Raw genomic sequence first — 19,914 nt, forward strand, 5'->3', positions numbered from 1 at the left:
CCTTTAAGCCTGTCAATACTAAAGATTAAGAATATAGTCATTATGAGAATAGAGGTTGTGGGCTATTGCTTTGCTTCCTTTAATGAAAAATATATCCAAAATAATTTTTTTAATTAAACCTCCTTTTTATGGTTATACGCTTCGTTAGCTAAACCATATTAAATTTAAAAATTCTTTAAATAGTTTCCTTTTTTTTTATCCCTCCTCAATCCAAATACACCTTCTAAAGACCTACTTGAAAAACTTCCCTGCCCACACATCCTTATAGAAGTGTAAATAAAACACTTTAAATTGATCCTATCACGATCACAATGAACGAGGCATAAAAATAAGAAAAATATTAAACAAATTTTTAACAACTAACGAAGCAAAAAATATTTTTACTAATTATGTGGAACCATATTTTACAAAGTACTTAAATTCTTGTTAACGGAATAAAACAATAATTGCATCCCCTATTTCCGTTCGGAGCACACACACCTTATTTCTATGATCTATCCTATAATGCACAAGATTAAAGTGCATTGAGTAATGCATGTGTTTACCCTTAACAAACCCCTGAATCCTGTGCTCTTTTGTTTAAGGCGCCTGTAAAGTATGTTTCATAGAAAATACAATATTTTTACTCGTCATTCATTATTAAGGTTTATCATTATAATACACTCGCTCTTATATCCCGGAAAAGGACAGATGTTTTATGTTCTAGCAAAAACCATTATTTCTATTGATTGCAGTTCAACTCGCTAAATATGAATCGACATCTTGTTATACACTCAACCCTGTACTTTTATCTATAAAATAATATTAAATTTCTTTTCTATAACAATGCTGAGCAAAAAAAGGCTTTAGTGTTGAAATTCTCTTTCTCTCTAGTCCTGTTTAAGGCAATGACTGATGTTTCACATCATAAAACCGCCATGTGACAGGCAACAACCTCCTCCCCTTAACATGAACCTGAACTGTAGGCTATAGTTTTTATGCGCTTATTTCTTTATGTTTCAATATTTTTGTTTTAATGCATTTTGTAGATTTATTGCTTTAAACAGCTTACAGTTTTATTGTATTTAAACAATAGCAAAACTACTGATCCCTGCTGTTGCTATTGTCCTTTTTTTTTGAGCATTACAATTGGGGTTAGGTATAGTTTTAGGCTGTTTTCCTTGCTGTAGTAGTAGTGGTTTTGAATAGATTTGTTTTATTTTTTTTTTTTTTTTTGCAAAATTCTCATGGCTTATTTGAATGATATGTGTTAAGGCGATTGTGTGATTGTTCATTTTAATGTTTTTCTAAATAAAATTCAAAAATTTTTAATATTCATTTGTATTGAAATAAAAATGTTCGCTAATAAATTCAATCGAAAAAAGGAAAACAAATAAAATTTGTAAATTGAACTAAATTGTTTACTTTTCAAAAGGGATTTATTAGAGTGTTTAGAAAGGGGTTAAAGTTTAACATCAAGGTATTAGGGATTTTGAAATAAAAAAAAATATTTGTAGAAAATTGTTTAATAAATTTTTAAATTTTAGTTTTTGGAGGAATATGGGGGAAGAAGAACAATAGCTCATTCCTGTCTACAGACTACACTGAAGCTACTAAAGATACACACGAGGCAATAGCCTTGCACAAAATCTATCTAGTGTAGACTATATAATAGTCAATAATCTTGAATATTGTTGGTCTTTAGTACTAACTGTAGTCTTGATAATAGTCGTGCCTATAGTATCTGTTATAGTTTGTTCCACAGTCTCTGTCTATAGTCTATAGTCTTGGCTAAAGTCTAACTATAGACTAAACTAGTCTTAGCTACAGACTGCTATACACTTGACTATAGTGCCGGCTGTAGTCTTGACTATAGTACTAGCTATAGTTTTGACTATATTGCAAGCTATAGGCTTGTATTAGCCATAGTCTTGACTATAGTTCCAGCTATAGTCTTGACGATAGTGTCAGCTATACTCTTAGCTATAGTGTCAGCTATAGCCTTGACGATAGCGCCAGCTATTGTCTTGACTATATTGTCTGACTATAGTGTCAGCTATAGTCTTGACTATAGTATCAGCTACAGTTTTGTGCGAGATATTGTCTTGACTATAGTGTCAGCTATAGTCTTAACTACAATGTTAATGTCAGCTATAGTCTTGACTATAATGCCAGTTGTAGTCTTGACTATAATGCCAGTTGTAGTCTTGACTATAATGCCAGTTGTAGTCTTGACTATAATGCCAGTTGTAGTCTTGACTATAGTCGTTACTATATTGCCAACTATAGTTTTGACCATAGTGCCAGCTGTAGTCTTGACAATAGTATGACCATGGTCTTGACTACAGTGCAGCTATAGTCCTGACTACAGTCCCAGCTATAGTCTTGACTATAGTTACAGCTATAGTCATGATTATAGTGCTACCTATAGTCTTGACTATAGTGCCAGCTAAAGTCTTGACTGTAGTGTAGTCTTGACTACAGGTCCAGCTATAGTCCTGACTACAGGTCCAGCTATAGTATTGACTATAGTTCCAGCTATAGTCATGATTATAGTGCTAGCTATAGTCTTGACTATAGTGCAACTATAGTCTTGACTACAGTGTCAACTATAGCCTTGAATATAGTGTCAGCTTTATTCTTGACTGTAGTGTCATCTACAGTCTTCAGCTGTAGTTTTGACTTTAGTGCCAGCTAAAGTCTTGACTATAGGGACAGTTATAGTGTTGGATATAGTGCCACTTGTAGTCTTGAATATAGTGTAGATATAGTCTTAAATATAGTGCAGTTATAGTCTTGACTATAGTTTTGTTGTAATTTCGATAATAGTTTATGCTTTAGTATGGACTATAGTATGTTCTATGGTCTTAGCTGATGTCTATGCTATGGTCTTGACTATAGTTTGTACTATAGTATAATAACTGCTAAACTTACTAGACTTTGCTATTTTAAAATAAAATATTCTGAATATTTCTAAAAAATATATATAAATTTTTAAATCTTCAAATAGTTATTTTCTAAATACTTACAATTCAATAAAAATTTCTTTTAACAAAACCACAGCCTTTAATTAAAACTTTTCTAAGAACTGAAAAATCGTATCTTTACAGCAATTAAAATTTTACAAAATTGATTTCACACTATTGTCTTAGTACATGACATATAACAACAATCCTTTTAAAACTCAAAACTATACAATGGAAGACAAAAACTACTATATGTCAAAAAATATTATTGACACATTTTCTATTACTATGAACACGAATATTTACAATAACAAAGAAAAAGCTGCGTTCACACTAAGAAAAGAAATATTTGACAAAATCAGCAAAATGTATTAATGTAAACTTTTAAAAAGGACAAACTATTTCCTCAAAATACTTGGCTTAGTGTGAACGTAGCTTATATTGTACTGAAAAGAAATCAATGTGGAAAAAACACAAAACAAAAGCTAAAGCAATTAGTGTCAGAGTGTGGTTGGTGCGAGAAACAAAAAAAGCATCAAGTTAACAAAACATAAAGGATTTCTTTTTTTTATCCTTTTTATACATTTAAAACTACACTCGAATCCAAATGATCACAAATACAAACGATATGCTAACCCCTGCTAGTGCTACTGAATGAAACAAAGAAATCTAATGAAATAACAGACCGGAAACCTTTGAAAGGAAATAAAAGCTTAAAACAAGCAGTTGTAATTGACGATTTTTTTTGTTGTATAGTTTGTGCTGCAAATAGTTATCACACCGTAAAGGTATTTATGCGAAAAAAAAAGAAATCACAAAAAAATGGTGAGAAAAATTGATAAATATCAGCTGAAGTTAAAACTTTAAGGGGGTTTACGAGTTTGTTGATTTTGCAAAAAAACATTGAAAAGTTATAGGATATAGTATAGCTGGCAAAAATCCTTTTGTAATCACAGCTTTATTGATTTAGTCGGATTTTTTTTTTTTTTTTTTTGTTTTATACGTTTACATGAACAAAGTAAGAGATTTTAGTAGAGTCCTTTATTGTGGTTAAATTTTTCTATATATTTTTTTCCATATTGATATTTTATAATGGTTAACAAGTTTTTAGAGCCAACAACTACCAATAGCAAATGAATGGTCATTGATTAGAAAATAAAAGATGAAACCAAATCCAATAACATGGAAGAAAAATATTTAATATTTAAAGCAACCAAAAAACATTTTCATTTACAGATTTTTATTTTATAATTGATTGCTATGAAACTGATTGATGATGGGTGGTTTTTTTTTTGCTTCATTTTTGTCAAAAGGGAAATATATATTGAAAATCAGCTTGTATTTCTTTATTTTTGTTAAAAAGTTCAACAATAATAATAATAATTTTTTATATGACATGACAAATTGCTATCAAACTAAATTTTATTGAGGGGAATACAAGAATTGTTGTTCAGAAGAAAAAAACAACAAAATGCTTAATAAAAGGACTAGTCTGCGGTGGAAATTATAGAAAAGCAATCTGGAGCGCTATTGCCAACTCTAGAGAGTAAACTATAGTCTAGACTATTAAGCAAACTATAGTCACTACTTTCGACTAGATTATAGTCGGGCTATCAACCATAGACTACAGACACTATCGTCTAGATAATAGTCTACTATAAACTGGATTAAAGTTAAATATAAACTGCACTATAGTGGACCACAGTCGGTGCCATAAACTATACTATTGTCAGTAATAGACTAGACTACTATGGACAAGACTATAGTTAGAACTATAGTCCATAGATGACACACACGACTATTGTCAAGAACATAGTCAACTATAAACTGGACTATAGCCAATGACATAAACGTTACTATAGTCAATACTATCCTATATTATGAAAAAAACTACAAAGCCGACTATAGTCACTACTATAAACTAGGGCTATCGTCCATAAGACACTACTATTGTCAACTACAAACTAGACTATAATCACGACTATTAAGCTTACTATATAGTCACTACTATAATCAGGGCTATCGATTAACAACTACAAACACGAGTATTGTCAATACCATAGTCAACTATAAACTGAACTATAGTTAGTACCATGAAGTATAGACTATGAAGCCGACTGCTATAAACTATAGTCAGGACTACTTACGCTACTATTGTCAAGAGCATAGTCGACTATTAGCTGAACTACAGTCAGTGTCATAAACTATACTATAGTCAATACTAACCTAGACTATAATCATGAATCTATGAAGTCGATTATAGTCAGGACAATCGGCCATAGACTACAGACATGGCTATTGTCAGCTCTATAATTGACTATAAACTGAACTATAGTCAATACTAGACTAACTAGGCAAGATTATAATCCGCTTCACTCTATAGACTAGACTATAGTCAGGGCTATCGACCATAGTCAACTATAAACTTGACTATAGTCAGTGCCATAAACTAGACTATAGTCGACACTAGACTATACTATAAATAAGACTATAAAGTAGACTATAGTCGCTACTATAGATTAGACTGTAGTCAATGCTATCGACCTTAGACTACAGACATGACTATTGTCAATACCACAGTTGACTATTAACCGGACTATAGTCAATACTAGACTTATTAGACTAGACTATAATGCCAACTATAACCACTCCTATAAACTAGACCATAGTCAGTGCTATTGTCCATAGACTACAGACACGAATATTGTCAAGACCATACTCAACTGTAAACTGTAGTCAATGCCATAAACTATATAGACTATAGTTAATACTATACTAGAATACAGTCCAGACCATAAAGCGGACTATAGTCTGGGCTATCAGACATAGACTACAACACGTCTACTATAAACTAGTAGGGCTCTATAAATCGACTTTGGAATAATCGAACAATCGACTTTTTATCGAAAAAAGTCGAAGTCGTCTATTTTGTTCCAAAAAAGTCGATAACTCGACTATCGTCTATGAAAAAAGTCGAAAAGTAGATTTTGTAAATAAAAGTCGAAAAAAGTCAAAAAGTCGAAAAAAGTCGATAAGTTGAAAAAAGTCAAAAAGTCGGAAAAAGTCGAAAAAAGTCGGAAAGAGTCGAAAACTCGAAAATAGTAGAAAAAAGTTAAAAATAGTCGAAAATTTTACAAAAGTGGAAAAAAGTCAAAAACTCTAAAATAGTCGGAAAAAAGTCAAATAGTAGAAATAAGTCGAAAGAAGTCGAAAATAGTGAAAAAGTCGAAAAAAATCGAAAAGTCGAAATGTCGAAAAAAGTCAGAAAAAGTCGAAAAGTCGACTATTTATAAAATACTAAAAGTCGACTTTTAATAAAATGAAAAAAGTCGAAAAATCGACTTTTCATAAAATGCAAAAAGTCGAAAAGTCGACTTTTAACTAAATGAAAAAGTCGAAAAGTCGACTATTTATAAAATACTAAAAGTCGAAAAGTCTAAAAGTCGACTTTTAATAAAATGAAAAAAGTCGAAAAATCGACTTTTCATAAAATGCAAAAAGTCGAAAAGTCGACTTTTCGTTTCAACTATAGAACCCTATAAACTAGTATACTATAAACTGGACTATAGTTTACTATAAATTGCTATAGTCGACTATGGTCTTGACAATAGCTGTGTCTGTATGGACAATAGCCCTGACTATAGTCTAGTTTATAGAAGTAGTTATAGTCGGCTATCAACTATAAACTAGACTATACTTACTACTACATTACACTATAGTCATGTTTATAGTCAATAATATTCACTCGAATATAGTCAAATTTATAACGAATATAGTCAATATTACAGAAAAAAAACAAATAGCAAAGTTCAAGTTTATATTATTTACAAAATGTCCCTTCTGTTTCAAATATAAAGTTAAAAAATCCCTAAACAACTTACCCACACAACCTTTATAGACCACTACAACTTCATAAATTACACATACCTGCAAAGAAATAAAAAGAAAATAGTTGTTTAGCATTAAAAATAAAAACTATTTTAAACATACATTATTATGATTATTTTAATATTTATGAGTTTTTAACAATAAAAAAAATACATTGAAAAACTGTTTCACACACAAACAATATAAAAGCCAAAATCTAACAACAAATATGTACGTGACATTTTAGCTAATTACAGAATTTTGTATCAACATTTAACACCAACATAAAGAGCTGTTTTTTCCTTTCAAACTTAATGTATTAAAAAACAAGAAAGATTTGTAACAACCATAAGTAGCACTAGACATGAAATTAACAAAAAAATATAAAGTACAATAACCCAGCAAAATTTTTGTTAACAACAAAAAGGATGTCTCCTAAAATTTTAAATTTTTTTGTTAAATAAACATTTTGCTGGGTTGGAAAATATAAAATAAAAAGCATAAATATATTGTTTTGAGAGTTGAAATACTTCTTTGTTTTGTGTGTCCATGTTTTTTATTCTTTGTTAATGTTAAATGTGTAACAACTATTAAGTATTATTTTTATTATTCTACACTTTTTGTATTTGTAATTTATTTATTTTTTTGTTCTATTTTTTAAAGAAAATTTACGAGTTTATAATGCTACTGGTCAGATAAAAAATTTATACAAACAAACACTAAAAAATGCTAAATTTGAAAATTAAACTCATAATTTTTCTACTGAATGTTAATTTTTTTCTTCTTCTTCTTTAGTTTCATAAAACTCCTAATATTTTTACCACATTAAAAAAATGGTAATTATCGTTTGTCATTGAGTAAATACTAAAAAATACGTTTATTCCTATAGAGAGCTTTCCCGTTTTTCCCTAGTTATACGAGCAAAAGTTTAAAATTTATTTTTGTCATAAAATACTGAGAAAAGAAAAATCCATAGAAATTCCATTAGAGTTGTGTTTGGTTGGAAATAAATTTAGGCTTGTTAAATATTCATAATTTATTTAAAAGAATTTGAAATGCTCTAATTATTGCTGTGATAAATTAATGTGGACATTTAGGTAAAAAGTTATGCTTATGAATGAATGATTTCTCAAAATAAAAGCTGTTAAAAAATAATGATTATAAATTTAAATTTGTAAAGCTAAACATGCTTGCAATTTGGTTCGTGGAAAATGATTCCGCTATAATTACTAACTGAAAAGAGTGGATTGTAATATAGACAATACTATAGTCTAAACTCTAGACAAGATTTTAGTCTAAACTCTAGACAAGATTTTAGTCTGGACTATAGACAAGAATATAGTCTGGACTATAGACAAGACTATAGTCTGGACTATAGAAAAGACTATAGTCTGGACTATAGACAAGAATATAGTCTGGACTATAGACAAGACTATAGTCTAAACTCTAGACAAGACTTTAGTGTGGACTATAAACAAGAATATAGTCTGGACTATAGACAAGGCTATAGTCTGGACTATAGACAAGGCTATAGTCTGGACTATAGACAAGGCTATAGTCTGGACTATAGACAAGGCTATAGTCTGGACTAAAGACAAGGCTATAGTCTGGACTATAAACAAAACTATAGTCTGGACTGTAGGCAAGACTACAGTCTGGACTATAGACAAGACTACAGTCTGGACTATAGATAAGACTATAGTTTGGACTATAGACAAGACTATAGTCTTTACTATAAACAAGACTATAGTCTGGACTATAGACAAGACTATAGTCTGGACTATAGACAAGACTACAGTCTGGACTATAGACAAGACTATAGTCTGGACTATAAACAAAACTATAGTCTGGACTGTAGGCAAGACTACAGTCTGGACTATAGACAAGACTACAGTCTGGACTATAGACAAGACTATAGTCTGGACTATAGACAAGACTATAGTCTTTACTATAAACAAGACTATAGTCTGGACTATAGACAAGACTATAGACAAGACTATAGACAAGACTATAGACAAGACTATATTCTGGACTATAGACAAGACTATAGACAAGACTATAGACAAGACTATAGTCTGGACTATAGATAAGACTTTAGTCTGGACTATAGACAAGACTATAGTCTGGACTATAAACAAAACTATAGTCTGGACTGTAGGCAAGACTACAGTCTGGACTATAGACAAGACTATAGTCTGGACTATAGACAAGACTATAGTCTGGACTATAGACAAGACTATAGTCTGGACTATAGACAAGACTATAGACAAGACTATAGTCTGGACTATAGACAAGACTATAATAGTCTGGACTATAGACAAGACTATAGTCTGGACTATAGACAAGACTATTGTCTGGACTATAGACAAGACTATAGTTCGGACTATAGACAAGACTATAGTTCGGACTATAGACAAGACTATTGTCTGGACTATAAACAAAACTGTCTGTACTGTAGACAAGACTACAGTCTGAACTATAGACAAGACTATAGTCTGGACTATATACAAGACTATAGTCTGGAGAATAGACACGACTATAGTCTGGACTATAGAGAAGACTATAGTCTGGACTATAGACAAGCCTATAGTCTTTACTATAGACAAAACTATAGTTTGGACTATAGACGAGACTTCTGTCTGGACTATAAACGAAACTATAGTCTGGACTGTAGATAAGACTGTAGTCTGGACTATAGACAAGACTATAGGCTGCACTATAAACGAAACTATAGTCTTTACTATAAACAAGACTATAGTCTGGATTATAGACAAGACTGTATATTGCACTATCGACAAGACTACAGTCTGGACTATAGACAAGACAATAGTCTTTATTATAGACAAGACTATAGTCTTTACTCTAGACAAGTCTATAGTCTAAATTATATACAAGACTGTAATTTGCACTATCGACAAGACTACAGTCTGGACTATAGACAAGACTATAATCTGGACTATAGACAAGACTATAATCTGGACTATAGACAAGACTATAATCTGGACTATAGACAAGACTATAATCTGGACTATAGACAAGACTATAGTCTGGACTATAGACAAGACTATAGTCTGGACTATCGACAAGACTATAGTCTGGACTATCGACAAGACTATAGTCTGGACTATCGACAAGACTATAGTCTGGACTATCGACAAGACTATAGTCTGGACTATAGACAAGACTATAGTCTGGACTACAGACAAGACTACAGTCTGGACTATAGACAAGACTATAGTCTGGACTATAGACAAGACTATAGTCTGGACTATAGACAAGACTATAGTCTGGACTATAGACAAGACTATAGTCTGGACTATAAACAAGGCTATAGTCTGGACTATAGACAAGACTATAGTCTGGACTATAGACAAGACTATAGTCTGGACAATAGAGAAGACTATAGTATATAGTATAGACAAGATTATAGTCTGGACTATAGACATTCTGGACTATAGACAAGACTATAGTCTTCACTGTAGGCAAGTCTATAGTCTAGATTATAGATATAAGACTATAGTTTGGACTATAGACACGACTATAGTCTGTAATGTAGACAAGACTATAGCCTGTACTGTAGAAAAGGCTATAGTCTGGACTCTAAGCAAGACTTTAGTCTGGAGAATAGACAAGACTATAGTTTGGACTATAGACAAAGCTATCTTAGTCTGCATCATAGACTATAGACAAATCATATGGTCTTGTGTTTAGTATAGAGTATTTGTCAATAACATTGATTCAAAATTAAAATGCTATTTTTAACCTTAAATCTTATTTCGATTAATTGCTTTCAAATTCAATTCAAAACATCAATTTAATAAAATTACCCTGATATTTAAAAAATAAGACCTCCATATAAGAATACAATAATATTTTATCTATTCATATACACCATTTACCACTCTACAATTAGCATTGATTTCCTGATTAACTTCCCAAAAAAAAAAGAAACAAACTGCCATAAACTATTAAAATGACATTTATAAATGCATCATAAATCTCTGCAGAAGTAGGAAAATATTAAAAAAAAAACTCTTACAAATCAAACATGTACAATCTGCTTCGTAACAACTTCAACAAAATAGTACTTAAAGCAGCATTTAATTGAATTTTCATATCTCTGCTTTAAGATGAACTACTCTACTCGTTATGATACAAACAAAAATTTGGAATACATCATTAGTCATCTTAAATATACAATATATTTGTGATTTTTTTTTTCAATTTTCTATATAAAGAAAATGTTACACTCGCTTTAATGCTATATGCAGCATAGTAGCTAAAGAAAAAGATGAAAAAAACTGAAAAAATATGATGCTGCTGTTGCAGAAAGCATAAAAATGAAACAACACATGGCTGAATGGATGAATGGCTGGTTTACTATTTGATGATGGAGTTTCCCTGAAAAAGTGTTTTGTACTATGTTCTTAATGAAAAAACGAAATAATAATTTTTATAAATGATCTTTTTGAAAACTTAAATAAATGATTTTTTTCATTTCATTCTAAGAAGAGAAAGAGAGGAGAAGAACCACACACACTGCTTAGCATTTAGTTAAATTAAGAATGAAATCATATTTAATTATTTTGACAGCATATTTTGATGAGATTTTCCTGTGTCTCTGTGTCTTTGGTTTAATGTTTGTTTAATTTGGGAGGGGTTCAAACAATCTCTGGCCATCATTAATTGTAAACAGTTATCATTACTTATAAAATGAAAAATATTTAATACGTTTGTGGAAAAAAACAAATCTTAAAAAGTAACAATTAAAAAAGACACCAACTGTGCCTTGCTTTACTATAACATTATTTAATTTTAAAAATATCTATAATAATTTTAGCTATAAATTGTCAATGATCTGTCATTAGCTGTACGGTTGACTGGCGGTTTTTATTTAGATCTCATTATTATACCCCTATATGTGTGATAAGTGCTTGACTTTTGAAGTGTTATGTATGGTAAGCATCTGTAAGAGATTTTCTAGGGTTCTTAAAATTTGCCATGCTCGTCGCCTCAATAATTGACGAAATTGATGAGGAGCTACTGTGTTTAGAATAACAAGACAGCTATGAATTTTTCTGGACGTGCTTGACTGATTTGTAACAAGAATAAACGGGGTACCGAGCAAAAACAAAAAAAAAAAAAAACGATTGTTATTGTTCTGGGAAAAATCTATTTACATGGTATAGTTTTATTAACGAAATTCGTATAAATTCAAGTTTCTGTCGCTGCTTTCATTTATTTGAATCATTTCAATGTACTTTTACAGAACATCTTGTATATATTTGTTAAATTTATCTAGAAAACTACTAAAGGTTTCCAAAATTACCCTTATTAAGCATGTTGCCTGGTGTCTCAGCTTCATTCATTAGTTTGACTTTAAGTCTCTAATGATCCTATCAAAAGTATTGTTTAATATAGATCAGATTTGTATATTCGATAATGCCGGCTATAGTCTAATCTATAGTCCTCACGAAAGTCTAGTTTAAGGTCTAGTATACTGTCCAGATTACAGTCTAGTCTCTAGTCCAGACTAAAGTCTATAGTCCAGACTATAGTCTATAGTTTAGACTATAGTCTATAGTTCAGACTATAGTCTATAGTTCAGACTATAGTCTATAGTTCAGACTAAAGTCTATAGTTCAGACTATAGTCTATAGTTCAGACTATAGTTTATAGTTCAGATTATAGTCTATAGTTCAGACTATAGTCTATAGTCTTGACTATAGACTAAGGTACTGTTTGGATTATAGACTAAGGTCTGGACTATAGACTAAGGTCTGGACTATAGACTATAATCTGGATTATAGACTATGGACTAGTCTGGACTATAGATTATAGTCTGGACTATAGATTATAGTCTGGACTATAGACTATAGTCTGGACTATTGACTATAGTCCAGACTATAATCTATAGTCCAAACTAGTCCATAGTCTGGACTATAGACTATAGTCTGGACTATAGACTATAGTCCAGACTATAAACTATAGTCCAGACTATAGTCAATAGTCCAGACTATAGTCTATAGTCCAGATTATAATTAATAGTCCAGACTAGTCCATAGTCTATAATCCAGACTTTAGTCTATAGTCCAGACCTTAGTCTATAGTCCAGACCTTAGTCTATAATCCAAACAGTACCTTAGTCTATAGTCAAGACTATAGCTCAGTCTGTAGTCCTGACAATAGCTTAGTCTATAGTCCAGACTATAGCTTAGTCTATAGTACAGACTATAGCTTAGTCTATAGTACAGACTATAGCTTAGTCTATAGTACAGACTATAGTCTATAGTCCAGACTATAGTCTATAGTCCAGACTATAGTCTATAGTCCAGACTATAGTCAATAGTCCAGACTATAGTCCAGACTATAGTCTATAGTCCAGACCATGGTCTGTAGTCCAGACTATAATCTATAGTCCATGCCTTAGTCTGTAATCCAAACAACACCTTAGTCTATAGTCCAGACTATAGTCTATAGTCCAGACCATAGTCTATAGTCTAGACTATGGTCTGTAGTCCAGACTATAGCTTGGTCTATAGTCCAGACTATAGCTTAGTCTATACTACAGACTTTAGCTTAGTCTATAGTATAGACTATAGTATTTAGATTATTGTCTTTATTATTAGTTACTCCTCCGCCTTGTCATCTTATTGCTAAAAAATTCCACGTCAGCTATTTAACTAAATGATTAGATAAGTAGTAAAGGTTTGCTGTACATAAAAGTGTAATAAATTTTAATAATATATTAAAATACTTGTCATTTTTTTTCTTTGGGCTTAAATTATAGTTACTTACTTGACGTAACTAATTTCCTCAGTTAACCAACTACCGAAAAACAGAGCAACCAAATCCCAAATGTTGAAAATACGTGATGTGTTTCAATAAATTGAAATTGTTTATTTCGAATGTAAATGGAATTGTGTGTATTATATAATAAATATTCAAAGGAAATTATTTAATAAAAATAAAGACATTTTAAACTAAAAGTAAAGAAAATCCCTTATTTATGATCTTTCAGATGTTGTTTGTAAGTAGCAAAGTAAAAAAGGGAATATTTTTGGAAAAAAGGAAAATTTTAAATTATTTTCAGAAGGCTTTTGAAGAGACACTTGTATGTGACTGTTACTTTCAGAGAGTTTAAAAAGTCATTTATCATACCGAAGGAAAAAAAGTAAAATGTTTAAGGAAAAATGTCATTTTAGTATTTTGTGACACATTTCTTTAATTTTGGCCAAGTCACGCATTTTAAAAGCCTAACAAATTAAAGTTCACACTGGAAAAGAAAAAATTATAATCTTTAATTTATAATCAAAAAAACAAATTTAAGATATCTTACTTTTCTATCTTTATCCATCAAATCAAATATTCATTATTAAGAAAAGAAAGGAAAAATTATTTACAAAAAATAGACTTTAAGGCTAAAGTAGCATTAGTGCCGCCATTAATAATACTATTATTTATTCACAACTTTCTAGCCATTTACAAGATTTTGAAATTAAAAGCAAATAATATTAAACAAATAAATCGACTCTATACTATGTTTAAAATGTTATTAAAGGAACAAATAACAAATAGAAAAGAAAAATCATCCATCCTTTTATTTATCTGCCAACTCAAATAAATTTGATAGAAAGGAAAATCTAACAAAGAGAGAGAGAGAGAGCGTCAAAAAAAAGAAAAGTCATTGAATATTTAATGAATTGCTGAAGATTGTGTTTAAAGTAGGATATTTTTTGATTTATACCGTTAGACAGTTGAAAAAGAAAACTAGACAAGCAAAACCAAACTAATCAGATTATTGTATTTGATTGCAATTTGATTTCTATTTAACTGGCAATTTTAAATTAGTTGCAGTTTTTCTTTTTATTTGTATTAAAAGTCTACGTAGACTTAACATGATTAGCTTGAAAGGCTTTGAGTCTCATACATTTTTTTACTCTGAATAAATTTACTTAAATATTTTTTTTTTTTTTTTTTTTTGATAAATATTAAGCTTTTCTAATAAGAACTTTAATATAACCACTAAATGTTTGAAAACACTTTAGTAAACTGTTTGTAAAATGCTCAAGTTTTTTGAAAACTTTGTTATCATACGATTTTTTCATAAAGCTTTAAAGTTTTAATATTGTTAATAAAGCTTTGTTGTAAAATTTTTAAAAAAATTTTTCACAAAAAATATTTGAATACATTTTCGTTCGAAGCTTTTAAAAATAGCTTTTTTCAAAAAAAGTGAAAAAAGTTGTGTCATAAAAGCTTTAATTTTTTGTAAATGTATATAGTTTAAAAAAGCCTTTTAGAACTTTTTCTAAAATATTTTAAAAACATTTAAAGGAGTTTTTCAAAAATTTAAAAGAAAACTTTTTTAAAAGTTTAAAAAAGCTTTTCTTAAAGAACTATTTAAAACATTTAAAAAGTTTTCTTATTAAAAAGTTTAAAATTTTTGAAGCTTAAAATTATTTTTTAATAAATCTAAGAAAGCTTTTTGTTAAAAGATGTTGGAAAATGAAAAAACGAAAAGTTCATAAATTTTTTTACGAAAAAATTAAAAAAAAACTTTTTTTAAACAAAGATACAATTTGTTCAAAAAATTAACGAGAGCTTTTTAAGTTAAGAAAATTTTGTCTAGGAAATTTTAGAAATGCTGTATTTTTAAAAGCTTAAAAAAGCTTTTTCTGTAAAAAATTTAGAAAAATACTTCTAAAAAAGAATGTTTAAAAAAGAAAACATACAAATATACAAGTTTTTTTTAATAAAACCAGCTTTTAAAACCACTTTTATAAAAAATTAAAAAAGCTTTAAAAAAACTTAAACATTTTGATCTTAAAACAATTTTTAAAGCTTTTTGTTAATTTAGAGAAACGTTCTACAAAACTCTTAAGTTTTTTTGTTCCAAAAATAAGAAGCTTTTTCTTAAAAAGCTTTATTTAAAAAATTCTAGAAAAACTTTTTTCTTTGAAACTTCTAAAAAAAAATCTTAAAAAATGCAATAAAGATCTTTTTTAAAAAAATATTTAAGTATAGCTTTTTTCTCAAACATTTTAGAATAGCTTTTCTCTTAAAAACTAAAAAGTTGTAGAAATGGTTTGATTTTCTTAAATACATAGTTTAGAAAAGATTTTTTTTCAAAACCAGTTTTGCTAAAAGTTACTTTGTAAAAATGATAAAAAAAGCTTTCTAAAAAAGTTAAAATTTTTTACTAAAAGTTTCTCAAAAATTTTTCCAAAAAATCTTTAAAAAGATTTTTTCAAATTAATTATTTTCTAAAAGTTTTTCAAAAACTTTGTATATTAAGAGAAGCTTTTTACATAATCTTTAAAAGGTTTTTTTTAGCTTTTTCTAAAAAAGTTTTCCAAAATCTTTTTATTCTTCGATATTTTCAGAAAAGCTTTTTTCTAAAAAGTCATACAAAATGTTTAATTTTCGAAAATAGTTGATAGAAATTTTTGAAAAAAGCTTACAAAACCTTTTTTTTACAAAGCATGTTAAATGTTTTTTCATTAAAAGCTTTTTAAATTTTAAGAAAATAAGGAAAAATTTTAGAAAGTTTTTTTTTTTCGCAAATAAAAAGCTTTTTCTTAAAAAAGTTGAAAAAGTTGTTTTAAAAAAGGTTTTTTTCTTAAAAATTTCTAAAAATCCTATTTTCTAAAAAAAAATCAGTTAAGCTTTTCTCAGCTATATTTCAGCTTTATTCTAAAATATTTCAAAAAAACTTTCTTCTTAAAAACTATAGAAAATTTTGTTTCATTAAAAACTTTTATCTTAAAAACTATAGGATAGCTTTTTCTTAAAAACTATAGAAAAGCTTTTTTCTTCAAAATTATAAAAAAGCTTTTTTCTTCAAAACTATTTAAAAAAAAGTTTTTTTTTCTTAAAAATTTAAAAAAAAAACTATTTTCTAAAAAAAACAATTAAGCTTTTCTCAGCAATATTTCAGTTTTATTCTAAAATATTTCAGAAAAGTTTTTTTTTAAACTATAGAAAATCTTGTTTTGTTAAAAACTTTTATCTTAAAAACTATAGGAAAGCTTTTTTCTTAAAAACTATAGAAAAGCTTTTTTCTTAAAAACATAGAAAATCTATTTTCTTCAAAACTATAGAAAAGCTTTTTTCTTCAAAACTATAAAAAAGCTTTGTTCTTAAAAACTATAAAAAAGCTTTTTTCTTAAAAACTTCTAGAGTTATAAAAGTTTTGAATTAAAAAAGTTTTTTATAAATTTTATTTATAATTAAGATGACAATACTGTTACCCCTTCAGTAATATAGTTTTTAGAAAAGCTTCTTGGAAAATGCTTTATAAAAATTTGTCCCCTAGGAAACTTCCCTCTTAACCGGTTTTTTTGTAAATAAAGCTCTCCTTGGAAAAAAATGAAATGTACATAAAAGCCAAAAAAATTATCATCATTAATTTTTCAATCATTTTACAGATTTATTTGCCATTTTTTCCCTCTTTATTTTCTAGTACTATTATTTTTTCTTTAACGATTTTTTTCCCGGCGTTTCTTTTCATTACAAGTTTACATTATCAAGGGTTTGTTTGGTCATAATAGACTTTCTCTGTTTGTTAAACACAGATTCTTTTAACTTTTATTTCTTTTGTTGACTCTTAGTGTATAGTAAAGACCCCACCCTTTGGGGTTCTACTCAATAAAAAGCGTTGGGATGAAGAAAATAAATTGTATGCAAATTTTTTTATAGCAAAACAATTTGTATTTTTTTTTTTTCGTTTTTTCTTATGGTGGTGGCAGGGACTGTAAGGGCGAGGTATTTGGAAAAAAAATGGATAAAGTATATAGCAAGTATCAAATGATTTATTACTTTAGTAAGTAAAAACATGATTAGCTTTTTGCAATTTATATCCTTTTTTTATAGTCATGTTTTCTGTATAGTATTTTTTATATATATATTGTGAGGAAAATAAATAGAAGTAGTAAACAGGAAATATTTCATTATTTTCTTTAAGATTACCTTGTCATAATCTAGAGACTAAAGTTTTAAATATTTTATATAGTTTTTGTACAACTAGCATTTCATAAATGTTAATTATGTTAAAAATTCAAAACGCTAATGTTAAACTTGTTTTTAACTAAGTCGTCTGCAGTTGAAGAAAATGTAAACAAAGTGAAGTTGGTGGCAGTTGCTAAATATAAAAGTAAATAAAGTGAAGTTGGCTGCAACTCACTTAAAACGAAGGTTATGTGCAAAGATTTAATAAGTATTTTTTTTTTTACTAAATCTTAATAAATATTTTAATACAATTCATTTATTATAATGACCTTAAACGATTTCTTCAACATTCCTTTAAAAATGAGCAAAATATTTTTCTTAACTTTACTTCCGCTGCTTTAAACATTTACTTGACTTTATTCTCCTTAAAAAAACAATTTTTAGCAATATTTGTACTTAAGTAAAGGCGTCATTGATTTTCCTGTTTTTCTTTGTAGTTGTCTTTAAAGGAGTCATTGTTGTACCAAAATTGTGGGGTGCGGTTGGTGGCTAAAAAAAAACGGAAGTCTTTTGTAAATTGTTGGTCTTTATATTGACTTATTTTTTGTGTATGTCTGTCCTTTCCTTTAAGCATTTTTTCTTTTTTGGATAAAGTGAATAAGTTTCACGTCATATTGAAAATATTGAAAGTCATAAATTATTCTCTGTTCAGATTATAAAGTGCTTTTTAAATTATTAAAGATTGTGAAAAGAGATTGTCAAAAAGAAAAGAAAGCAAAAACGAAATTTAAAAGGCATCCAAAGAAAAAATAGGGGAAATTTTGTTGGAAATTTTTAAAATATTTTAAAGATTGAAAGCTTTTAAAATTATATATTTTTAAATTTTCAAAACTTAGTTACAAATGTGTTATGTATTTTTAGTTTAGTATTTTTTTCATATAAATCATTTTTAATTATTTATCAAAAAAACAAATTATCACACTATAAATTACAAAATTTTAAATATTTAAAACTTATTAACCCCTTTTCTAACCCCTCTTCTTATTTTCATTGTGATATATCACCACCATATAGATTACAAAACTTTTTTTTATCACAAAACCATTATGATAATTTGTTTTTTATTATTTTTCAAAAGATTTATAACTTTTTCATAAAATGTAATTAATTTTAATGGTATTGATATTATTTAAATGAAACCCCAGACAGAAGAAAAACTATAAATATGAAATAGTAGCAAGTGTGAACACAATCTTAAATAAAGTTAATTAATGCAAGTGCAACAAAATGTTTGAGTTGCATGTTGCTGCCTAAAGAAATTTTATTTATTTTTATTATTTTTTTTTTTTTTTTTTTGAAAAAAAGTGTTTTCGGTAATTACTAAAAAGGGTGTGAAAAGATTTTCTTACACTTGACCATAAATTTTTGTTTTAAATTAAAAACACAAGAAAAGGGGAATATATTATTTTTCAAAAGAATTTATGGATTTTTTTCAAATGATTTATATGTGTTATTAATGTTTCTGCAATAGAAAAGTTTAAAAAATATAAATTATTTGTTTACAAATATAAAAAAAAATTAAAAGAGAACAAATTATTAAAATTTTGTAAAAAGTTTTTATTTTTCGAAAAAATTTAAAATTTTACAACCAAAATAATTTTTTTAAAATCCGAAAAATTGTTTACAGGGTTTTTCTTTTAACTAACTAACTAACTAACTAACTAACTAACTAACTAACTAACTAACTAACTAACTAACTAACTAACTAACTACTAACTAACTAACTAACTAACTAACTAACTACTACTAACTAACTAACTAACTAACTAACTAACTACTAACTAACTAACTAACTAACTAACTAACTAACTAACTAACTAACTAACTAACTAACTAACTAACTAACTAACTAACTAACTAACTAACTAACTAACTAACTAACTAACTAACTAACTAACTAACTAACTAACTACTAACTAACTAACTAACTAACTAACTAACTAACTAACTAACTAACTAACTAACTAACTAACTAACTAACTAACTAACTAACTAACTAACTAACTAACTAACTAACTAATAACTACTAACTAACTAACTAACTAACTAACTAACTAACTAACTACTAACTAACTAACTAACTAACTAACTACTA

At 28.2% G+C, this 19,914-nt stretch overlaps 1 protein-coding gene across 3 annotated transcripts in view; it reads right to left on the reverse strand.

Annotated features, from left to right (window-relative positions):
• LOC119605663 (E3 ubiquitin-protein ligase TRIM9) overlaps positions 1-19,914 on the reverse strand; it is a 233,776-nt gene that overhangs the window by 70,944 nt on the left and 142,918 nt on the right. The window lies entirely within an intron of this gene.

This window comes from Lucilia sericata, unplaced genomic scaffold, assembly GCF_015586225.1.
Source record: "Lucilia sericata isolate MDLA Ls3-8-SP2 unplaced genomic scaffold, ASM1558622v1 Contig000507F_arrow, whole genome shotgun sequence".
In the NCBI taxonomy this organism is placed as follows: domain Eukaryota; kingdom Metazoa; phylum Arthropoda; class Insecta; order Diptera; family Calliphoridae; genus Lucilia; species Lucilia sericata.